This window comes from Gracilinanus agilis, chromosome 6 (genome assembly GCF_016433145.1).
Source record: "Gracilinanus agilis isolate LMUSP501 chromosome 6, AgileGrace, whole genome shotgun sequence".
NCBI classification, from domain to species: Eukaryota; Metazoa; Chordata; class Mammalia; order Didelphimorphia; family Didelphidae; genus Gracilinanus; species Gracilinanus agilis.
This window is the reverse complement of record NC_058135.1, coordinates 121,962,571-121,985,049: the sequence shown is the minus strand read 5'-3', so window position 1 is coordinate 121,985,049 and position 22,479 is coordinate 121,962,571. Positions and strand designations below refer to the sequence as shown.

Below are 22,479 nucleotides of genomic sequence, written 5' to 3'. Positions count from 1 at the left end.
CAAACTCTAACAACAAAATCTTTCTATGAAGTGACTGTCAGAGTAACTTGTTACAATTCTTGTCACTCCATGTGACAGACATAGATGCTTAGTCTGCCCTGACAAACTAATCCTATCCTTAGTCCTAAACTACATGGTTGCTTCAGTTTGGCCTTTTCATTGCATAGCTTAATTATAAAGTTGTTAAGGGACAACAATGTTGGTTATTTCCCCACTGTCATATTTATTTTTATTATTTATCATTATAACCAAAAAAAGGTTAAGCCATTTCACAAATGCATGCTAACCCACACCAGACACCAGTGTTCTGCCATGAATATGTAATTCAAAATTTAGGTGCACAAACCATTACAATAACGTACCTCTCTCTACGGTATAGACTATGCTATATCCTTATAAAACTGATCTATTTTCTAAATTCAAAACTAAATTCAATTGTTAAGGTGCATTTAGAGAGGAAAAGAGGATGTATAAAAAGAGGCAAGTGAACTGTACTGCTCCAAATAAATGGTGCTCTATCCTTTGCTCACTACTCACCAATTTCCCAAGACCTAATCAGTTACATATAATAACTAACATTTACATAGTAATGTGTGCCAAGAACTGTGCTAAACACTTTACAATTATTGCCTCATTTTTGGATGCTGACATTCCCAGTTTGCACATATAGGAGCTAAGTACCTCTGACCAGAGTCACCACAGCTAGTGTCTAAGGCTGGATTTGAATTCAAGTCTTCCTGACCCCAGGCCTAAAACTCTATCCACCTTTGCTAGTGAAAAGGGGAAAATGGCTAAATAAAAGGAAGAATACTGCACATAAGCTTCTGTGTCCTCCACCATAATGTCCTGTCAGAAATTATGTCCATAAACTAAGAGACTGTTATGAGATCAAAGAATTATTAAAAATTTTGGTCCTTTTTCATATGTATATATAATACAGTTATAATTACAACACACTATAATCGTGTTTAAATATAGTTCAAACATGAATAAATTAACAAAAATTGAATTTTGGTTAGGAAAATGGAAATAAAATATGGAGTTATCTTGAAGACAAAGGTGATTTGATTAGTCTTAGAACAATAATTTATATAACTAGCTATTGCTATTACTTAGAAAATTATAGCATTTTAGAGATGAAAGGGATCTTAAAGATAATATAAGATCCTTTCATTTGACAGAAGTGAAAAATAAGGGTAGGTTGGTGAGGAAGATAGTTAAATACCTAATCCAAAGAAACACAATTGATTTGTGGCATTTACTGTAATTGACCAGAATTTACAATCTCTTAAATTGAAAGTTCCTTAAAACCAGAGGTTAGTGTCTCCCTTAGCACCAAAGGGAGAATTTCTTTAGTATCTAGTAGGTTCTTAATAAATACTTATCCAAATCCAAGTCACTAAACTCCCACACACTCTATTGCCATGTACATATTCCTTTAACTTGGTTGGGGCCAACTACATGAAAGTCTTAAGTAACTAGCCAGAAACTTTAATTAATAAAGTTTATTTTTATTTTTAGAAATAAAATCAAATGATATGAAATGAGATTGAGGGGATATTATTTTTAAAAGAACACCAAAAAAGTAATGGTTCTCAAAGTATGCGTTTGGGATCCCGGTGGCCCCCAAGACCTTTTTAGAAGGCCAAAGAGATCAAAATTATTTTTCATAATATTCCTAAGAGGATATGATTTCTAAACAATAGCTCTTGGATAAGGGAGCAGTCTTCACTAATTTTTAAGAATATAAAGGGGTTCTAAGAGCTAGAGAAGAATTGTTAATGTTATTTCCTGTGGTCAGCTCACATTCCCCCAGATCAGCTCTACTTTTTACTCCATTTCTTTATTCAATGTAAAAGTGATGTGCTTTTGATTCATCTATTAAAACAGTACTACTGATCTTCAGAAAAAATATGAAATACTATAAAGCCTTCAATCATCAGAGATTATGTGTGCTTAGTATACTCTTCTCAATAAGGTATGAAAGCATATTCATATATTTCACAAAAGTTTTCAATAAAACCTGAAATGTAAAGAGTTTGCTGCTTAATTCTTTAATTAGAAAATTCAATTAACCAGAAAAATGTCAGGTTTTAAACATGCTAATAATAATATAAAGTTTTAATGCTCCAATATAAAAAATATTATGAATCAAAATACTAAATGTTGTTTGGCATATACTGAACTTTCAAAGTAAAATAGTAGCCCTAAAGAACACAAAAAGATTACTGATAGCATATGAATTTGACTCCTTAGTTTAAAATGACTAGTATGGTTTTTCTAATTGTTGAAAAATCCCTACTTATTAAAAAAAAAAGTTAGGCACATTCTGTTATGGCAAAATGTACAATAACAATTTTAAATAGAAAACTAAGCATCCTTTAATGGAGGCATGTTTCTGATATAATAACAGTTTTTTAAAGTATTCATTAAGAAAAGGTATCAATACTGAAAAGCAGCTGAGGCCTAGCTAAGCAAGGCTTCATTTCTTCTTGGAATAGTATCTGCCTGGTCTATAGCTTCACTTCAAAGTCTCTGGAGTTCAATTAAAACTGGATTAGGTAGAAGCAGACCCTTCTTTGGGACTTTCTGTTCTCTGAAACTCCACATATACTGACAGCACCCTAGACAGAGGTCTAGCCCTCCAATGAACCAGTTGCTATGGAAACTGCATCATTACCATTGCTCTGCACTTAACACACCAAGTATAGTAGTTCCAAAGATACAGTTCACAAGCACTCTCCCTGAATGTTTATCACATTTTCTTTCATTAATAACTGAATTCCACTTCCTTTGTTCCAATGTCTCAGCAAAATTGGCTTACCGACTAATCAAGTTAGGGAGACAGTATTTTAAAATTAATATTTTAAAATTTAAAAAAGATTTTACTATTTTGTTCCTTTGGAATTTTTATCTAAGAGTTAAGACTTTTGAAATAGAGATAAGTTGTCTTGAAATACAGAAATACATCTTTCATTCATACAGATCACAAAACACACGGATAATGAACAAGAGCCTTCGTGACCCTGTTGCATTTGTTCTTGGTTTATAAGGCAACAAAAATCCAGGATTTTATCTATTTTCCTCCTTGAACATAATTTTGTGATAACTTATAAACCATACAAACCAAAGTATATTTATCATGCTTTTCCTAATATCATCAAACAATAGCAATAACAACAAAATATACTTTTATTGACCTACTGATCAAGATGTTTTTTTTTTTAAATCAGAATTTTGGCACTTAAAAGCAAAAGATTATAGTCATCCCCAAAGAAAAATATACTATTTTTATTGTGACTGTAAAGAAAGGGATCTTGTTTCCCAGCAAGTTAAGAAAAAAAAAAGAATATCCATTTCACTGTTTTTTTACACTAAAATATTTTTAATAGTTATGAAAAAGAAACAAAACAGATGATTATATATTTAGACAATAAAACAAATAACATGCTATATCTGAAAAAATATGAAAATACGAAGCCTCTTCACAGAATTCTGTGTAGAAATGTCAGTGATTTTGCTAAAATATTATATTAGCAGTTAGTGTAAAAGCCTAAAATTCTTTCTCCAATCAGATTTTGTAATTTTTCTCACACAACTTCATAAAATCTCCTTAAAATCTGCCAATAATTGTAAATTCAGATTATATGCATAAACAATCTTTGCAGTTTTAAGTTATACCATTAACAAATTACTTTTGCATAGTAAAAGACAAAAAGTGTTGATAAAATGTCTTAGGCTTCAAACAAAACATAGAGTCCTTGTCCAATCAGCTTAGCAAAGATATTATTGGCATGGAAGCTAGGCACAATCTAACTGCGCGATTTTCTTGGATTATAGCACTGGTAATAGCTATCTAAAGATCACATGCATGATATACATACCTTAGAGTTAAATGAAATATTCAAAATCTGGAAAGGGTTATATGCTTATTTCATGTCAGAAATAAAGAAGATAACATTATTTTACAAATACACATTTTTAAAGTTTTTGAATAATCTATACCAGTAATTATTATTTGGCAAACTTAAAGATGTTTTAATCAAACATTTACCTTGAACAGCCATATCATGGGCTCAAAAGTAAATAGGATTTCAGAGTTTGCCAAATATGAATTTATCTAAAAATTGATTTCCAGTGGTAGTCTACTATAATAATCCTAGATTTTAGATTTTCTTATGTATATCTAGAATTAGATTCAATCACATATAATATGATATTAGTTTATCATCATTAAAGATTTCTTTTTAAAAAACAAAAAAAATGTTGCTTTTTAAATACTAGGCTTAACTAGAAATTCCAGGAAATGATTCTATTATTAAATATAACATGACCTTTGAGATTTTGTAATAGTACTTTGTGAATTTCACATAAAAAAATCAGAACCACCAAAATATGGAAGTTAAAAATTGACAGGAGGAAAAATTATCTTTTAAAATTAATTATCAAATATTTACTTCATAATTCTTCATCCATGTAGTCAATTTTTCCGCCCACTGTCTACTAGTACTATGGTGTGGCATAGTATTCTCCTTAGTATTTTCATGGGTGACAAATTCAATTAAACATATTCATTACTCTAATGTTCCACTTGGCAGTTTTAGCCATGATGAAGAATTAAAAATATATAAATAAAATGCTATGTGACCTTTGTATTGATCGGGCTAAAATGGCTTTAAGCTTGGGTATGGATGATGGGGAGTTTAGGGTGGAAAAGCACACACACATACTCTTATGTTTTCTCTTCCAATTACTGGAGGAGATGATAAAACCACAGCAAATGATGTATCAGCTCATTTTATCTTATCGCTTTGGGGCTAGGTGACAATGAAGTTCATATTTCACTGGCTCCCATTGAAGATTGTGAAAATTACTTGCCCTCCTGACCTGAAATTTCACTAGAAGACAGAAATTTCTCTTCTGCAAAGTAATGCAATTTTTCAGATGTCAACCTTTAGCCCAGCTTTAAAAATTAATTTCATTTATATTAACCAATGATATTGATATTTTCACAGAACACACTTTGATACATGAAGCACTGACTGGCAAATTGATGTTGCTTTAGATGGGTAAAACTATTTTATTTTAAGCTGCTGTGGCAGACAGATTTACTGCAAACTGAAATTCCTATTTCATAATGTAATATTTGTGCTAGTCTGATGCACCTTTAAGTCCCGGCCTGTAAATAATTCAAAGACTCTTTAGCTAGTTCTTTCTGCTTTATTTCCAATTTTATTCAGTCTGAAAATGTTTTGCATTGTAAATGATATGACCAAAGAAGTCATTTTTCTTTAATTAACATTTCATATGTATGAGCCAAGACTGAATAGGCTCTTAAGTGGAAGGTTCTCTAGTCTGCTTAGACTACAATAAAACAGTAGTATTTCAACTTATAAGCCATTTCAACTTTGTCTGTCTTTACAAACATTCTATGTATTGCCAAATGGGAAGAAAAAAGAAGGCAAAAATGCAGGATTTATTACACAAAGGTACTAAGGAAAAGAAACAACGCCTTTTGTTTTTGCTGGATAGCAAAGAAAAAAGGTTTAGGATATTTTCTTTACTTTTTCTTTGTATAATTTGCAATGCAAAATTCCATTTAACTCAAATAAAAAATGTTTTACTGACAAACAGATTTATGGTTTTTAGCTTTTAAAAATATTTAAGCTTTTAAAAATATTTATAAACATACAAAAACATAAAAAAAGATTAACTCACATGACCAATTTTATCCTGAAAAAGGAAAGGAAGACTTTTGTTTCATCTTTTTCCAGGTGTTACAGAGAACCAAAGCTAATAGAGTGACCATAAACATTTTTTAAAAAGCATTATATATATAAAGAGGAGAAAGAAAATGTCCCTAAAAGTACCTTGAAGTGTACATTATCTTTATTACAGTGAGTAATATCAGTTTGCTCTTGTGACAACTTGGGAACATTGTCATTAACCTATGTTATTTCATTTTAGTAATTTATTTAAACATAAATATGCACAGAGCTTCATAATTTATGCATGGGTCTATATTCTTTGAAATTAGTGGAGTAAATCATGGAACTAAAAGCTAATTCCTACTATAGTAGCCTTTCACTATTCACTGCATTTTCCTTTTTCTTACTACTAGCTCTATCAGAAGGTTCTGAAGAAGAAAAAGCCACACTAAGGTTGCAACTAAATGTTTAATAGATTACATATTTATAGCTAGAGAAATTGGGAGGACAAGAGAATGATGAATCTGGCTGGAGTTAAGAAGGCCTGATTTCAGAACCAGCCAAAAATACACGTATTACCTGGATGAGCCTGGTCAAGTCATTTAACCTCTAAAGGCCTTAGTTTCATCCTCTGAAAAAAAGGAATAACAGAACCTGCTCTCCATGGTTGTTAATAAAAAACAAGATATTTGAAATCATTTTGCAAACTCTAAGCTGCTATGCAAATGTAAATGATTAATCATCCTTCATTTATTCAAATGACATTTATTAAACTTCTATTATGTTCAAAGTGCTATAATAAACATTGAGAGTCATACAAGAATTGTAAAGCCTAGGACCCAAGCCTTCTGATTTCCAGCCTACTCTTTCCATTCCATTCCTCATCCTGTTTAACCTGATAATTCAAGTCCTGCCTGGAATCCAAAGCTAGCTGTTCACTACTTTCTAACAGTCCAGGTATCTGGACTCCTAAAGACCAAAGTTCAAGTGCTGCTTTTTCATACATATTCCTATAGACCTTAGTCAAGGTTCTTAATTTACCAGTGGCCCATTGCCACTCTCTAAGACTTCAAGCTGTAACAGTTGCGAATGTGTGTGGGTAGGAGTTTCTTCAATTGAGGCTCAATAAAGTATTGAAATCACAATCTGTACAAAACAAAACACAACTTGAGCACCTGCCTCCCACGGCTGTTTTGAGATAAATTCCAGCACTAGGTAAATTGGGAAGTGCTAGCTAAATGTCAGTTAATATTATTTTAAACTTACATCTGCCCTTACCCCATCTCCTCTTATGTATATATGAGAATATATCCTCTTATGTTTTTTGGAAACTGACATTTAGGAAGAATCAGAAACTATGGGGGCTTTTAATCCTTGGGTCACCAGAGTCCAGGACAGGCCCTCCATACAGAAAGTGCTTAACTAAGATTTATTATTTTATTTATATCACAATATTTCTATTAGTAATAACTTCAGTTCCACAAACCAGCTCAGATACAGTTTGTTAAAAAACATTTTGTAATGAGCCCAAATTCTGTAAATGAAGCACTACATTTTGAATAAAATTTAAGCAAGGTTTTAGAACAAACATTTTCAATGGTTTCAGGGAGTTTCTAGTCTAAGGTGGTTATGTTAACAGACTTAGAAGAATGCAAACAAGGAATGAAACAAGGAAACCAAAGCCTGTTTATTATGGCATTGTGTGTGTGTGTGTGTGTGTGTGTTTTAATTAGATCCAAGAAACAGACTAGTCAGACATTGATGTAACTGATCTGTCAAGAAACTTCCTACTACTGGTATTTCCATATGGTGATCCTCTCTCCCATGCTTACAAAATTATACTTCCACAACTTCCTCAAAAATAAAACTCCCTCTGCCCTTTAATGTTTATCTCATGCTTCTTTTTCTTCCTAACAATCCTTCTCCACATTTGACTTCCTCCAATTAAATTAAATTCAGCATTCATTCCAGCCTGAACTAATTCTTCCCAATTCCAATTACTAGTATACATGAGGATGTATAAAGGTGCACACATACATATGAAATGTTTCCTTATTGCACTGTTCAGATAATATCAGCTCTAGAAATAGAAGTTCTCTCTGTCTGGACAAGGACAGGAGATATGGGTTCGTAGCCCCAGTCAGGTAGGCAGAATCATAGCTATAAGATAAATGATGAAGCTTTTTCCCCCAGAGCCATGTTGGCAAACCCATGGCCCATGTGCCAGAGGGGGCTGCTCCCCTCCCCCTCTCCACCACACCTAAGGACATTTCTCCCATCCCTGCCCCTCTGCCCAGTAGCTCCATGGGAGAACTTCCTCCCTCCTCTGTCTGGGTTAAGGGAGTAGCTCCCATGTGGCATGAGGGTGTGGCTTGGGCAAGTGGTCTCTAAAGAGTTTACCATCCCTGCCCTAATGCATTGAATTGTAGAGGTCATTGATAGCACTTAATACGCCTTCAAAATCTTAGAAGCAATTGGGCTATTTATCTACTCTGTTCCATTCCAAAAGTGCTCATTGTTCCTCTACACACACACACACACACACACACACACACACACACACACACACACACACACACACAAAAGGTAGATTTTAGAAGGATCTCATACTGTTTGCTTAAGGCAGAAAATATGCAAGTTGCATTCCTAAGAGTAGCCATTCAATGAAAGTACTAGAAAAAAAGTGTGTCTGGAAATCACTCTTCTTCAAGGCAAGGTTATGAAAGTGGCTTGCTTTTCTAGAAGTCTGAAACTGATAAATGTCCAACAATCTCCCTTCACTACATCGAAATGGCAGGAATCAAAAAGGAGGCGTATTATCCGAGGCTATATTTTCTCAAGTAGTGATGACAATTTGGGACCCAAGAATTCACTGAGTGGAGGCTAATTATTCATGCCGTACAGGAGCTCTCTCAACCTGGAAACAAAAAAAAAAAAAACAAAACTGGAAAGTGTAGTAGGAGGGAAATTGCACATTTGCCTTTCCCTGGTTTTCTCATTCAAGTATGTGTAGGCAAAAGTGAAAATTATTATAGTATTTCCAAAGTTGCTAGAAAAGGATCTGTAAATAGCTCTGATACATAGTTTATTAAAGAAAACTACTTGATTGCATTTCCTTTTGAGAACTTTCTCACATATCAGAATTCTAGGGGCTTCTCAAGACAAAAGGATTTAAAATTTATAATTCCACAGTCCTCCTTGGTTGATTCTCCATCAAATCTCTCTGCTTGGTAAACATAAATGCATCTTTTTTTTTAATTGCTACAAATTAAAGAGAATATTATCTTCTAGGGGGATTTATACAAAAAAATTTTCAAAGGCCCATGCAGAATCTCTAACTTCTAGATGACTTGAATATGTAAGAGTAACCAAGCTTCCAAATGGAAACATTTTTCAGAAGCTATCTTTATTCATACACATTGGTTACTAGAGATTCTGAGGCAACTTTCACTTTCATACTGCCTAAAAAGGCTAGTAGATTTACATGTATCCTAATTGTTTCAAGAAATTCTGTTACACCAAGTCTGTAAAAAATTATTTTCTCCTTTAAAACAGAAAACAGCCCTTATACTTAAAATGAAAAAAAGTCATCCATTATAGGCCAGGCCTCATAAACATTCCAGAAACCATGGGAACTCCTTCAGATCCTGATACAAAACTATTCATAATTTGGACACAGACAGACCCATGGAGTTTACATTAACTGCTACTTTTTGAGTAAAACTGCCTTAACACTAAAAAATTTCTCATTCTTAAAAAACAAAAACACACAGTTAATGGAACATCAATCAACTAACTTTATAAATCAGGACTCACTTGTTTCTCTGATTAAAAGTTACCCTTGCTTACAAATCCTTACATATACATTTCAAGTTTCTCATTTGCTTCATGTAAAAGAAAAGCCCAAGCATTTTATTTAATAGTTCTCAAATGTTGTTTACAACTCTATTTTTATGTCATGGTACTGGAATGTATACAAACTATTCATGAGCCTATAAGAATCATTTGCAACTAATTCATAGTGAATGTTCCTGACATTAATATGTTTCTTACCACTGACCTTATTTTCATATTAGTTAAGTTAAAGAAACAAACGCACAGTCAAATTTGGAATAACTGGAAGGGGAAAGGGAACTAGTTTGATAATGAAAAATTAAAGAGTTCTAGAACATTTTTCTAGAGTGCAGTTTGGGTATATACTTAAGGATCGTTTATATACAAAATAAACTTAGAAAAATAGTTTCCTGATTCAAAATACACATGTATTTTATATTGTAGCTATATTACATAGTATATGATAGTATTTGGAGCTGGAAGATACCCAAGAGGTTGTCTAGTCCAAGTTCCTCATTTTACATGGAGGAAACTGTGGCCAAAAGAGATAAAATGATTATCGATCCTAATTTCTCAAAGATCTAAAGCTGGAAGGGACCTTTGGGACCTTCTAATCAAATTTCATTTTACAAGAGGTTGAGGGAGGGTAAGCATCCTAATCAAGGTCACATAGCTAAGTCATAAGTAAGAATCAGGGGCAGGATTTGAATCCTTGTTTGTTTTCACAGGCCCTTTTTTCCTACTACACCATTAACAGGGTCAAGATTTAAATTCAGTTATTCTGAAACCTGTGATTTTTTTTAATCCTAGGCAGAAAAAATTTTAACACAGTAACAGTCTGAGCCAGATAATGAGAAAGAATAATTAAATTCTTTAGATTTTCAGTTTAGGTAAAAAAAATGGTACATTTTTCTAGACCCTCCCATTCCCCCAATCCAAATATACTCCAAATATAATGAAAATTCACAAAGGAAGTGATTGGTTCACTGATCTTCTTAGGCAAAAAAAAATCAGAGTACCTAAATTACCACAAACTATGAATTAATAGGATCCAAACACTTTACAATATTTTTCAAAAGAAGCTGAAAGTTAAAGATTTAGGAGGAGAAAATCTATTTTTAAAATCAGATCTGGTACTAGGTATAAGAACATCAGATTTCTTCATTTAACCTATCTGAACCACAGCTTTCTCGCTTACAAAATGAGGGATGGTCATATTAGATGACCACACTATAGAGTTCCTTGAAGCTAACAAATTTTAAACTAGTGAGAGCATGTTTCAACATGCAGGAATCAAATCAGAAGATGATACTTAACTGTGTTTCCAATTTAGAGTCATATTGTTTAACTTGTGGGGATGGAGTGGAGTTAGAAAGAAAAAGAGGAAGAGAAAGAGAATAGTATTTTTGTTTGATTTTTAGATATTCTAATTACATAAACTTAGCTCTAACCTAAGAAGACACAGTAGAAAGTGTAAAAGATTTAAAATTAAAGAATTGTATCCAAGTCTTAGCTTTGCAACTTATAAATAGCTAGCTGACCTTGAACAAAACATGTAACATCTCTTGACCCTTCAGGTGCTTCATTTATAAAATGCATGGTAGCTTAGAATAAACCTCGGGCTTTTTTCAACTCTAATCAGTTTGGTCAGTTCTTATATTTCCAGTTTTCTTCCACTGCCCCATAGGCTCTTCAATTCAGTGAGACTAGCCTCCTTGCTAATTCTTCAACAAGCTGACTTTGGCTATTTACACTGGTTGTTATAGAGCATTGCTTCAAATCCACCTAAAATACCGCCTGCTATAGGAAGCTTTCCCCAATTCCTCTCAAATCTAATACAATTTTCCTGTTGATTATTTCCTATTTATCCCATAAATAGCTTGTTATTATGTAGCGATTTATACATCATCTCTTTCATTAGAGTTAGTTCCTTGAAGGCAAGGAATAAATATCCTTTGCTTTTCTTTGTATCATTAGTATTTAAAACAATGTCTGGCACAAATTAATAAATAGTGACTGACTGAGTGATCTATCAGGTTAATATATTTCTATTAGGGTTTGACATCATGTCTCATTTCAGATAGGAATTACAGAGAATAGTTTTTTGAGTTAGAGTTGGGCTGAAAGAGACAAACTTGTTTCTAGCAAACTGTCTTTCTTCCCCACAAGCTAGATCCTGTAAGAAGATAGAGATATCATGGATTTTTGAATAAAGGTGGTCTTTCACCAGCTCTTCTGGCCATGGACCAGTAATTAGGAGAAGGGTGGAGTATTGGAAAATATAACAGTTATATTTACTAGCTTAAGCCAAAAATACCAACAGGTTTCTATTTATAGAATTGGCTAAATTAAATGTGAGAGGAGGCAACTCCTTACTATTAACCAGGAAAAATCTGATAGAACAATTATTAAGATGCCTTTCAGTGGCTCCTTTGTCTTTTCAAAGATGTCTTTAATGTAACCCAACTTTACCTTTATAAAAATGGGGTGGGGATAAAAAGGCTGACCTTCTCCCCCAAAACAGATATATTTCTTAACTTAAATAATTTAGTCACAAACTTTACATTTCATTTTTGTCTTGACAACCATGAGGAGTTGGGATGAGTAAGTGGGAGGTATATAGGCTAATTTAAGAGCCTATCTCTATGGTTCCTTCCAGATTTAAATCCTATGATTCTTAGATTAAAAGCTTAGGGTCTAATTAGAGTTGAAAGAACCATCTCTTTTCCTCTCCTCTATGCTGCCCTAGACCCTCCCTTACACTTCCCCTCATCATCCCACCTCAATTATAATTCAAGGTCAAAAGCACAAACAATTATTGCTATTTTGTTCAATAAATGAAACAGTGTAAAAGTCAGGTGCATGTAAAGACACCAATAATACACGTTTTGTCCTGCCTTTAAGCAGCTATCATTTCATGTATTTATAATTTTCTGGAAGTTATGCAATATAGGTAGACTGAAAACAATTCAGAGAGGTTAATAAGTTGTGTGAGATTACTAGTACAGGTTAAACCATCTCTGAGCCTATAAGCAAGCTCCAAGGGAACAAATGGACTGTGAATCAAAACCTTGTTTACAAATTGGTTATTTGGTACATGGAACAATAACCAATCAACCAGCATTTCTCAAGCAGCAACTATATGTTGGGCACTGTGCTGAAAGCTGAGGTTACAATGGCAAAAATGAAATAGTCTTTATCAAAGGAACTTACATTCTAATGGTGGGGGTCAACATAAACAGATGCAATGACAGACATATAACAAATGAATACAAGGTAGTTTTGAAAGGGAGTGGACTAGTAGGAAAGGCTTCATGTAAAAGACCTGAGTTCTGAACTATATAAATGATGATAAAGAAGGAGTACATTCCATGTATGAGCGATAGTCAATGCAAAGTCAAAGAGATGGGAGATTAAGAGTTATATTTGCTGACTAATAAGAAGTCCACTGTGGCTGGATCAGAGTGCATGTAAGAAGAGTAGAAATGTAGTAAGACCAAATCGTAAAGATATTGAAATGTCCAATAGAGGAATTTAAAGTAGATCTTAGAAACAATACAAAGTAACTAGAGTTTATGGGAAAGAGGTAAGAAGTGGTGAAAGAGATATGGCACGATCACCTTAAGAATAATCACCATGGTCATCCTGTGGAGGATGAATTGGAGAGATGAGAGCCTTAAGGGAGTATAAGCAAATAAGAAGCTACTGAAATAGCCAAGGTGATGAGGACCTGAACTAGTCATTACCAAGTGAGCAGAGAAGAAAGGACATAAGTAAGAAATACGTAGAAATGAAATCTGGCAACCATTGACTATGTGTGCATTGGATATGTGAGGTGAATCAGATGGAAGAGTCAAGGATTATACCAAGATTTTGAACCTGGGTGACTAGAAATGTGAAAGTATACCCAACTTTAATAGGGAAGCAAGGATTCAGAATTAATGAGTTCTGTTTTGGACACAATGAGTTTGAGATGCCTATGAGACATCTCTGGAAATGCCCAATAAGCAGTTAGTGATGTAATAATACCAGAGTTCAGATAAGAAAGAGGTACTGAATATATCAATTGTGGAGTGATCTGTAAAGGGGAGAACTGATGACAACACCAAATCAGAAAGCATAAAGAGAAAACAAATGTGTACATGCCCAAAACACCCACACTTGTGGTTCACATTGGGTGTAACAGGAATAATAATGTTTTAAATGATGGTTGGATTCCCTAGCTAGCTCTCTGAAGAAAAACCACATCATCTAGATCAAAGACAATTGTTCTGGATCCCGAGCTCAAGTCCCTATGACCTCCGAATATTTTAGAACTCTAAGCTTCTGTGAAATATGAGTGTTGTCTAAACTTCTGGGTCTAAAACTGAGTAGGAAGTTGCCATTGCCAAGAATTGGTTTGGGAGCCATATCACTATGTGAGTATGTACAAATGAAAGGCTTTCAGTTCACAACAGTGTAGAAGAGTGAGGAGGGTAAGGGGTTAAGAGTTGGAGCTTTGAAACTTCTTATCTTGTGGAGTTTTAGGCAACTGATTTCATTTCTCTGACCCTGAGATTCCTCCAGGTAAATTGAAAACAACAACCTCATCAGGTAAGCATAAGGAAAACGCTTTGTAAAATATAAGGCTTTACATGTCAGAGCTAGTGTTATGTCACTTATTTGTTGTGCTTCAAGGAATGGCATCATAGAAGCTAATGATCTTCTGAATGGCCTCCTCTATAGGAAATTAATTTCTTTTGAAAGAATACAAACTACTCATATATGAATACAAGTTAATACATAATAGCTTTTTACTATTGGAACTATTTTATAGTATGCTGCATCTGAAAGGAAAACTATATTTATGTTGGTAAACTATAATTGAAATCAAAATATACTTAATTTTATTCCTCATTTGAAGAGTTGATAACTTCCAACAAGTTAAACAGACAAATTTGAGCCTTTCTTCCTCTAATGTTGAACATTTTACTTTCATGGTCTTGCAATAGTGCCCTGTTTTAGAGCTCAAAAGATTCATTACTTTGATGATCATTTATCAGAGACTCAAGTTCAATCTATAACACCCACTGAGACAGCAAATAATTCAGCCTCAGTGACTGTGTGTGTGAAAATGGGCAGTGCCCTAGATGAATGGCCTACCTCTCTCTGACATAGATTAGGTAATCATTCAAACTAACCACAGATCTCCAGAAAAAGTCGGAAGAAATGCAGGTTCACTTTGGCTGATGTTTTTTGTTCTAGCCTAGATTCTTTCTCCCAAATACTTTGAATACCATCCAAATAGTAGAACACTGACTTAAAAACCAGATTAGGAAATGCAATCATAGAGACTTCTACTGTGAAAACTGTGAAAAAAGATCAAACTAAATTATTCCACAAACATTATACTACTCCACAGCTTTGCCATCGTCCCTTTTCTTTCATCTCATTCATGATTGTTTTTCATAGAGAATCTCTAAATAGAAGTCCTCTCCTATCTAAAATGAAGCTTACTTGAAACAGAGTCCAGAATTTTTCCCCCTTACTCTGAAGTTCTAACCTCAACACCTAAGCTCTAATTTTTTAATTATCACTGTCAACACATTTAGACCAGGCCTGTCAATATATATGGAGTTAATCATTAATCCTAATTTCCTATTTGCGGAGGATAAACTGAGAAGAATATATATGGTGACCCTTATTCAGACATTGATGTGTCTATGTAATTAGCAATATATTTAACAGACATTATGAGAAAACTTAGAATGATATAGATTCAAATTAAGTGAATTATAGCACATTATTTCTCTGTGCTGTATCAGTCATGTCCATTATCCTCTAATTAAAGAGAAGACGTCATTGGGATCCTCCTGCAGGTAAAACTACTGACCCTGATGAGGAGATGAAGGTAGTTAGGGAAAGGAAAAAAGATTTATGAATAGGACAAGGTGAGCTTCCTGTATAAAAAGAAACAAATAAGTGAATACCATAACTTCATTTGCTACTTCTTAGAGATATAATGCCAAATAAAATATTAAATGCCTACTTTGTACAAGTCTTTTTTTTATTAAAGTTCTACTCTGATACCTTATAATAGAAGTGACCCTTAGTTTACAAATGTCAAGCCAATAGAACTAGAAAGGTCTTGTGTATGTGCCTGGCAGCAGATGTGTCCCATTTGAAAAGCAGCTCAAATAAACATATCTCTATAAGATTGGCTACCAAATGATGAACTCTTTTTGGCCAAAGCAATCCATGAAGATTATAACACAGCAAATACTAAAACATGGAGTGTTTATTATACTATATTTGCAAGGACACACATTGTTGATATTTGACAATTGACAAGATTGACAATAACAATCACAATATTTATATACCACTTTAAGATTTTCAAAGAGCTTTACAAACATCATCTCATTTGAACCTCCCAGTCATCCTGGGAGGTAGGTGCTATTATTATCTCCATTTTACAATTAAGGAAACTAAGATACAGAGAGGGTAAATGACTTGCTCAGGACCATGTAGGTACTAAGTGTCTATGGCAGGATATGAATGTGGGTCTTCTAGACTCTAGGTCTGCTGTTCTATCAACTGTGCAACTTCAATATCACTAATCTTTTGAAGTGCAAGGTAAATACATGACACCGTGCAATGGTAATACAAAAACAGAATGGCTCAGTTTATGAACTGTAAAGAATTTCTGCTCTATAAGTTTTAAGTTACAGAGACCATAGTAACTTGCACAGGTAATGGGGTTTCTTTATTCCCTGAATCAAAGAAATTATAGGTTCAGTTCTCTATCTAAACACAGCAACTATATCTATTTCTAGCCCCCAACTCTGTGAGTGCTACCAGCTAAATCATTTATTTCTTTTGATTCTGGACCACAAACCTCTGAATGTCTCCTGTAGGAAGTCCTGGGCTAAGGGGTTGTTTTGGTTAACTACTAAAAAAAAAATCTGCTTCATTTGAATCTGAAAAATATAGCTCACTTTACAAACAACTTTTTTGAGTGAGATCCAATAATAGTGACAGCTAGACTAAGTAAATGTGGGACCCTTGGGTAAAAAGATGCAATAGAAAGTAAGGTCCTTAAGGGCAGGGACTGCTTTATTTTTGTCATTCTATTGCTAGCACTTAGTTAAGTGCTTTGTCTATAGTAAATATATCTACATAACAAATAAAAGCTATGATATAAAAGCTTTAATTTGGAGACTTCAGGGAGGAATTAAAGATTATATTTGCACTGCTTTCGCTCTCTCTTCTAATCTCTCAATCTATTCCTTACATCTCAAAGCACATATTCTGTTTGTAAACTTCATCTTCTACTACAACATAAAACTAGTCTAGGAAGCATCTCCTAGGGCAGTGAAGGTAAACCTTTTAGAGACAGGGAGCTGGGCCCCACCCCACATACTGAGTGCTGTGCTGCCCCACCCCACAGAGAGGCATCCTTTGCCCCTCCCCACATCAAGTATTGGATGTGTCCTGCCTCAGCCCTTTCCCCACACAGAGGAAGGAGGAAGTGCTCCCATTGGGCTGCTGGTTGGAGGGGAGATTAAAGTAAGGAATGTTCTCAGCAAGTGTAGAGAGGGGGAAGGGAGTGGCCAGAGTGCTCTGCTCCCCTCCAGCTCTGCCATCTGTGAGCTACTCACCTTACCCACTCTGCGCTCCAATTGGCTGCTAGGCAGAGGGGCAGGGGTGTGAAAAATATCATCAGGCATGTGTGGGGGGGAGCAGCTCTGCCTTTCTAATAACAAACTGAGGAAGCAGGGAACAGGATGGGGACCACATGCCCACAGAGAGTGCTCTGAGTGCCATCTTTGGCACCCATGCCATAGGCTCACCATTAGTGTCCTATAGGACCTTTTCTTTCTAAACCTACAACTCTAAGTAAGCATCTTTCATTTCTTTTTCCATATTTGCTCCTTCCATAACACCTTGAAACTTTTTTTTAAATTTAAATTAGGGGGAAAAAATACCACAACTTTTCACTGACCAAGCTACCCTTTTCCTAACCAAGATACCCTTAGTGGACATGCTCACTTTCCTTTCCTGTCAAGCCCCTTGAACATCTGATCTGTGTCAGCTACCTCAATGCCAATGTCTCCAATTCCTATGCATTCATTATCTTCTTAATTCTACATAAGATGGTTTCTGCCCTCCAGTGTACTGAACTAAATATAGAAAGTGACTTTCTTATTAACAATGTTGATTGGACTCATTTTATTCAACTGCATTTCCTGAAAGTATTTACATAAAGCTTTAAAAAGTTTTATTTGTTGTCCAGTCTTTAGCACTGATTTACAAGTTTTAGCTTATATTTAAATTCTTTTTTTATAATATTTTCTTTTTTTCAATTACATATAAAAGCAATTAACATTCTTTTTTTTTTTTAAATCAATTTTCAGTTGTAAATTCTCTCCCTTCCTTCCCCAACCCATGGTACTATGGCAAGAAATTTTATATAGGTAATACATGTGAAATCATGTAAAATATATTTCCATATTAGTCATGTTATGAAAAAAAAAGCCAAAAATAAACCCACAAAATAAAATAAAAACAAATCGTGTTTCAACTGGCATTCAGACTCATCAATTAATTCTCTGGAGGTGGACAACATTTTTCATTATAAGTCTTTAGGAATTATCTTGGATCTTTGTATTACTACTGTCATTCACAGTTGATCATCATACAATAGTGCTGTTACTATGTACAATGTTCTCCTAATTCTGCTCACTTCTTTTTGCATCAATTTGTGTAAGTCTTTCCAGGTTTTTCTGAAAGCATCCTGATTATCATTTATTATAGGACAACAATATTCCATTGCAATCATATACCACAACTTGTTCAACCATTCCCCAATTGATGAACAAGTCCTTGATTTTTAATTCTTTGCCACCACCCAAAAAGCTGCTATAAATATTTTTGTACATATATGCCCTTTTCCATTTTTTAAATTTCTGGGTTATAAAAACCTAGTAGTGAAATTGCTGAATCAAAGGGAATGCAGAGTTTTATAGCACTCTAGGCATATTTCCAAATTGGTTTTTCTGTGAGTTCACAACTGCACTAACAGTGCATTAGCATCCCAAACTTCCCATATCCCCTCCAACATCTGTCATTTCTTTGCATATATTTAGTTTTATTTACTACATCAAATCAACAGAATAAATGTGATATCATTTTGGTTATGAGAGTTCATTATTTCTCATTGGTATCATCATTCAAAAATTTTTCAGTGCCTTATTTGAAATAATTTCTATATTTGAAATTAATATTCACAGATGTTAATAGATAATAATAGATCTAAAATGATCAAAGTAATAAATAATAAATGACTATCCAAGAGATTTTCCAAAAAAAGATGGAAAGATAGTTTAGAAAACCACAAGGTTTTTCTAGGCTTAACCTTTCTCTCTACCTCTGCCTTAGAAATGCCTCCTTCTACTATTGCTCGTCATTCCTTTATAAAACCTACTGGGTCCTCAAATCTTTTTGCCTGGAAATTTCTCTTTCTCATACAAATACTCATAATTAGTATAAGGTAGGAACCAAGTAGGTACTTCTGACTGAAACCTGTGACTTTTTTTTTGATAAAACTTTCTCTTTGAGATCCTTAGGTAATCTTGTTGCATAGGACAGAGCCAGGAGTACCTAAACCAAAATGGAAAGGAGTGAAGAAGAGTAAGCATAACCTGTGTATCATCTCTCCTATCTGTTCTTATTTCAATCTAAAGTATATTGCACCCAAATATTGGGCCTTTGTATCTTGTCCCTCCTAGATTCTATCTATATGTTTATATCACAGATGACCCTGATCTAACTCTCGGTATTCATGTTTAGCTCCTATTAAGGCCTAAGCCTTTTTTCCCCATGAGTTAAAATATGACTGTAATGAAGTACTATAGTTTTGCACTCATAGCTAGCCAAATTCTTCTGTGAAGATACTTTTAAGTCTAAAATAAATGGTTTTTGAAATTTCAGATAAGGGAGTGGAAGTTACTCTGGGTAAACTGAATTCCTTGAATAGACTCAAATAAACAACAATGAAGAAAAGGAATTCAAAATTACTTCCATTTTACATTTGCTAAAACTGTCTGAAGAAAAAGGAGGCCATAAAAAGATTATCATTATCTAAATGATATGGTTTAGACTATTAGAACTTAAAATGATCTTAAATCATCTAGGCAAAAATTCATTTTATAGAAAGGAAATTGAGGTCAAAAGACACAAAATAACTTGCATGATGACACATGGCTTGTAGACCATGGAAAGGGAGATAGAGATACAGAAAAAAGGATTAATTAACACTAGGAAAAGTACTGCAATATGAATAAGTATTTATCCTTGGGGCTAGATCCAATATTCTAAATCCATAGTCTTTTTGGGGGGGGTCTAAAAACAGACCTAGGGAAAGACAATGCAGAGTAAATTATAGTAGATTGTAAGTAAAGACTCTTTAACTGTTAAACATATTTGTAAAATCAAACTCCTAAATACCTATAGAATACATTTTATTTCTGGCTTCTAAAACAGTATGTACGCTAGTGCTATAATATGAAAGCATTCTAGCAGCTGATCTTCATGACAAGAAAAAAAAAGGATAAAAGATATATTTAAAAAATCATATGAGAACAGAATAGATGGAATTCCAGAAGGAATCAGTGGCATACAAGGCATCTTTGAAAGTTATATCATGATTATGTATTTAAATAAAAAAGCAGAGATTTGCGGTTTCATGTACAATCCCCTCTTTCTGTTCTACAACATATATGGAAATTTATTTTATTTAGGAATTAAGTTAAGAATTTCATTTTTAAGAAAAGGTAAACTACCATATAATGAAAAATAAAGCTATTGGACTTAAAATAAGAAAGACCTGAACGCGAATCTTGCCTCTGAAATATACTAACTGTATGACCTGATCAAGTTTCTTCACTTGCAAAATAGAGATAATAATAGCACCTAGTTGACAGGACTGTTGTGAGGATCAAATGAGATCATACATGTAAAGCATTTGGAAAAGTTACTGTTATAGAAATGCTAGCTATTGATTGTATCAATGCATTCTTTCCCTCTAATAATTTTGTGTTGAAAACTAAGTTAAGGGGGCAGCTAGGTGGCTCAGTGGATTGAGAGTCAGGTCTAGAAACAGGAGATCCTAGGTTTAAATCTGGCCTCAGACACTTACTAGCTGAGTGACCCTGGGCAAGTCACTTGACTCCCATTGCCTAGCCCTTACCACTCTTCTACCTTAGAACCAGAGCACACTATTGATTCTAAGATGTAAGGTAAGGGTTAAAAAAAAATTAACCTAAGTTAAATCTTAAAACAAGTCCAAAACTCCATTAATAATCATACTTTCACAAAAGGTTCAGAGATAGCTACTGCTCCTAAGAATATTGTGGCATGTAATCTTTTGGTACTTAGTAAAAATGAAAAAGTACGACAACCTGCTATCATCAAGTGAAGTGGAAATTGTTAGAGCCATACACATATATTTAAGTCTTCCTTTTTCATGCACATTGCTAAAAAAAATCATTATATGTAAAGCAATGAAGAAATTTCAAAGTGAAATTCAGATGTCCTAGAATTCAATTCACTTCTTTAAGTTTGCATTTCATCATTATAATCAAGCTTTAAGTATTTTTCCCCTTTACAGTCATCATTTAATCAGAAATGTAATAATGGGACAGAATATTAATAGAAAATAGAGAAAAATATACTCAATATAGGCAATATATTTTGTTAAAATGTACTTCTGGATTTAATTTTTTTAATAATAATTATGGTTGACCTATAAAACATAATTTGTTATAATTATAAATTATATGATCAACAGATTTTTTTCATTTCTAAGAAAAATGTTAAGAAAAATGTTTTAAAAAAATGCCTCATTGAATCAAAAGTCTTCAAAGGTGAGGTGGTCTTTATTCTTCTAATTAAAAAGCAAAAGATCACAGAGCCTCTATGGAGGATTTATTATAAACTGGGGCTATGTAAGGTAAGAAGCATTATGGAAGCACTATGATATTCATTGGTAAAAGGTAAAATAAAAAAGAATCTTAGCTTTGGATGGAGTTTCAGAGATCACTGAGTACCAATGAAATTTCCTTAGGAATTTTTCCCATTCTTTATTCCTGATGGTGCATCATGCAGTCTGTATACATCTAGTTGATGGAAAAGTAACAAAAGCTAATCTAGGCTGACTACAATAGCTGGAAATGTTATTTTGGTATTGAGTCAGCATCTGCCTACATGTAACTTCTGCACATATGTCCTGAAGCTCTGCCCTCTGGATCAATAGAGAACAAATCAACTCATTCTCCCCTATATGACAGCTCTTCAAATATCTGAAGATAGCTATCACGTCTCCTTTCAGTCTTTTCTTCTCAAGGCTAAACATCCCAAGTTCCTCAATCACTTTGTATGACAAGGTTTCCAGACCCTTTACCCTCCTCTGCACATACTCTAATTTGTCAATGTCCCTCTTAAAATTTGATGTCCAGAATTGAACATAATACCCCCAGATACAGTCTAACCAGCACAAACTAGAGTGATAAAATGATTTCCTACAATTTCCCACAATTCCCTTGTAATCTAAGAATTAAACTATCTTCTTTAGTATTTATATCTATTATTGGCATATAATAAAGCTTCCAAACAAATAAAAAAATTTGTTAAACCCTAGTCCTTTTTCTTATACACTTTGTTTCCCCAGTCACATTCCTCTGTTCTACACTTGCACTCCCCGCCCCCAAACTTAAATGCAGGTTATACCAACTTCTATATTTTTCTCAGATACTCTATTGTGAATAGATCATTTTGAATCTTAACTTACCAATATTTGCTGTTTCTCCCAATTTTGTGTCTTGTGCAAATCTTATCTGCCTATTAATCTGATCTGATTTTTACATCTTCAAACAAGTTATTGATGCAATATTGAAAA

The 22,479-nt window shown here is 33.8% G+C and overlaps 1 protein-coding gene across 4 annotated transcripts in view; it reads right to left on the bottom strand.

The window, feature by feature from the left end:
- Positions 1-22,479, bottom strand: part of LRBA (LPS responsive beige-like anchor protein) — a 686,065-nt gene that overhangs the window by 216,735 nt on the left and 446,851 nt on the right. The window lies entirely within an intron of this gene.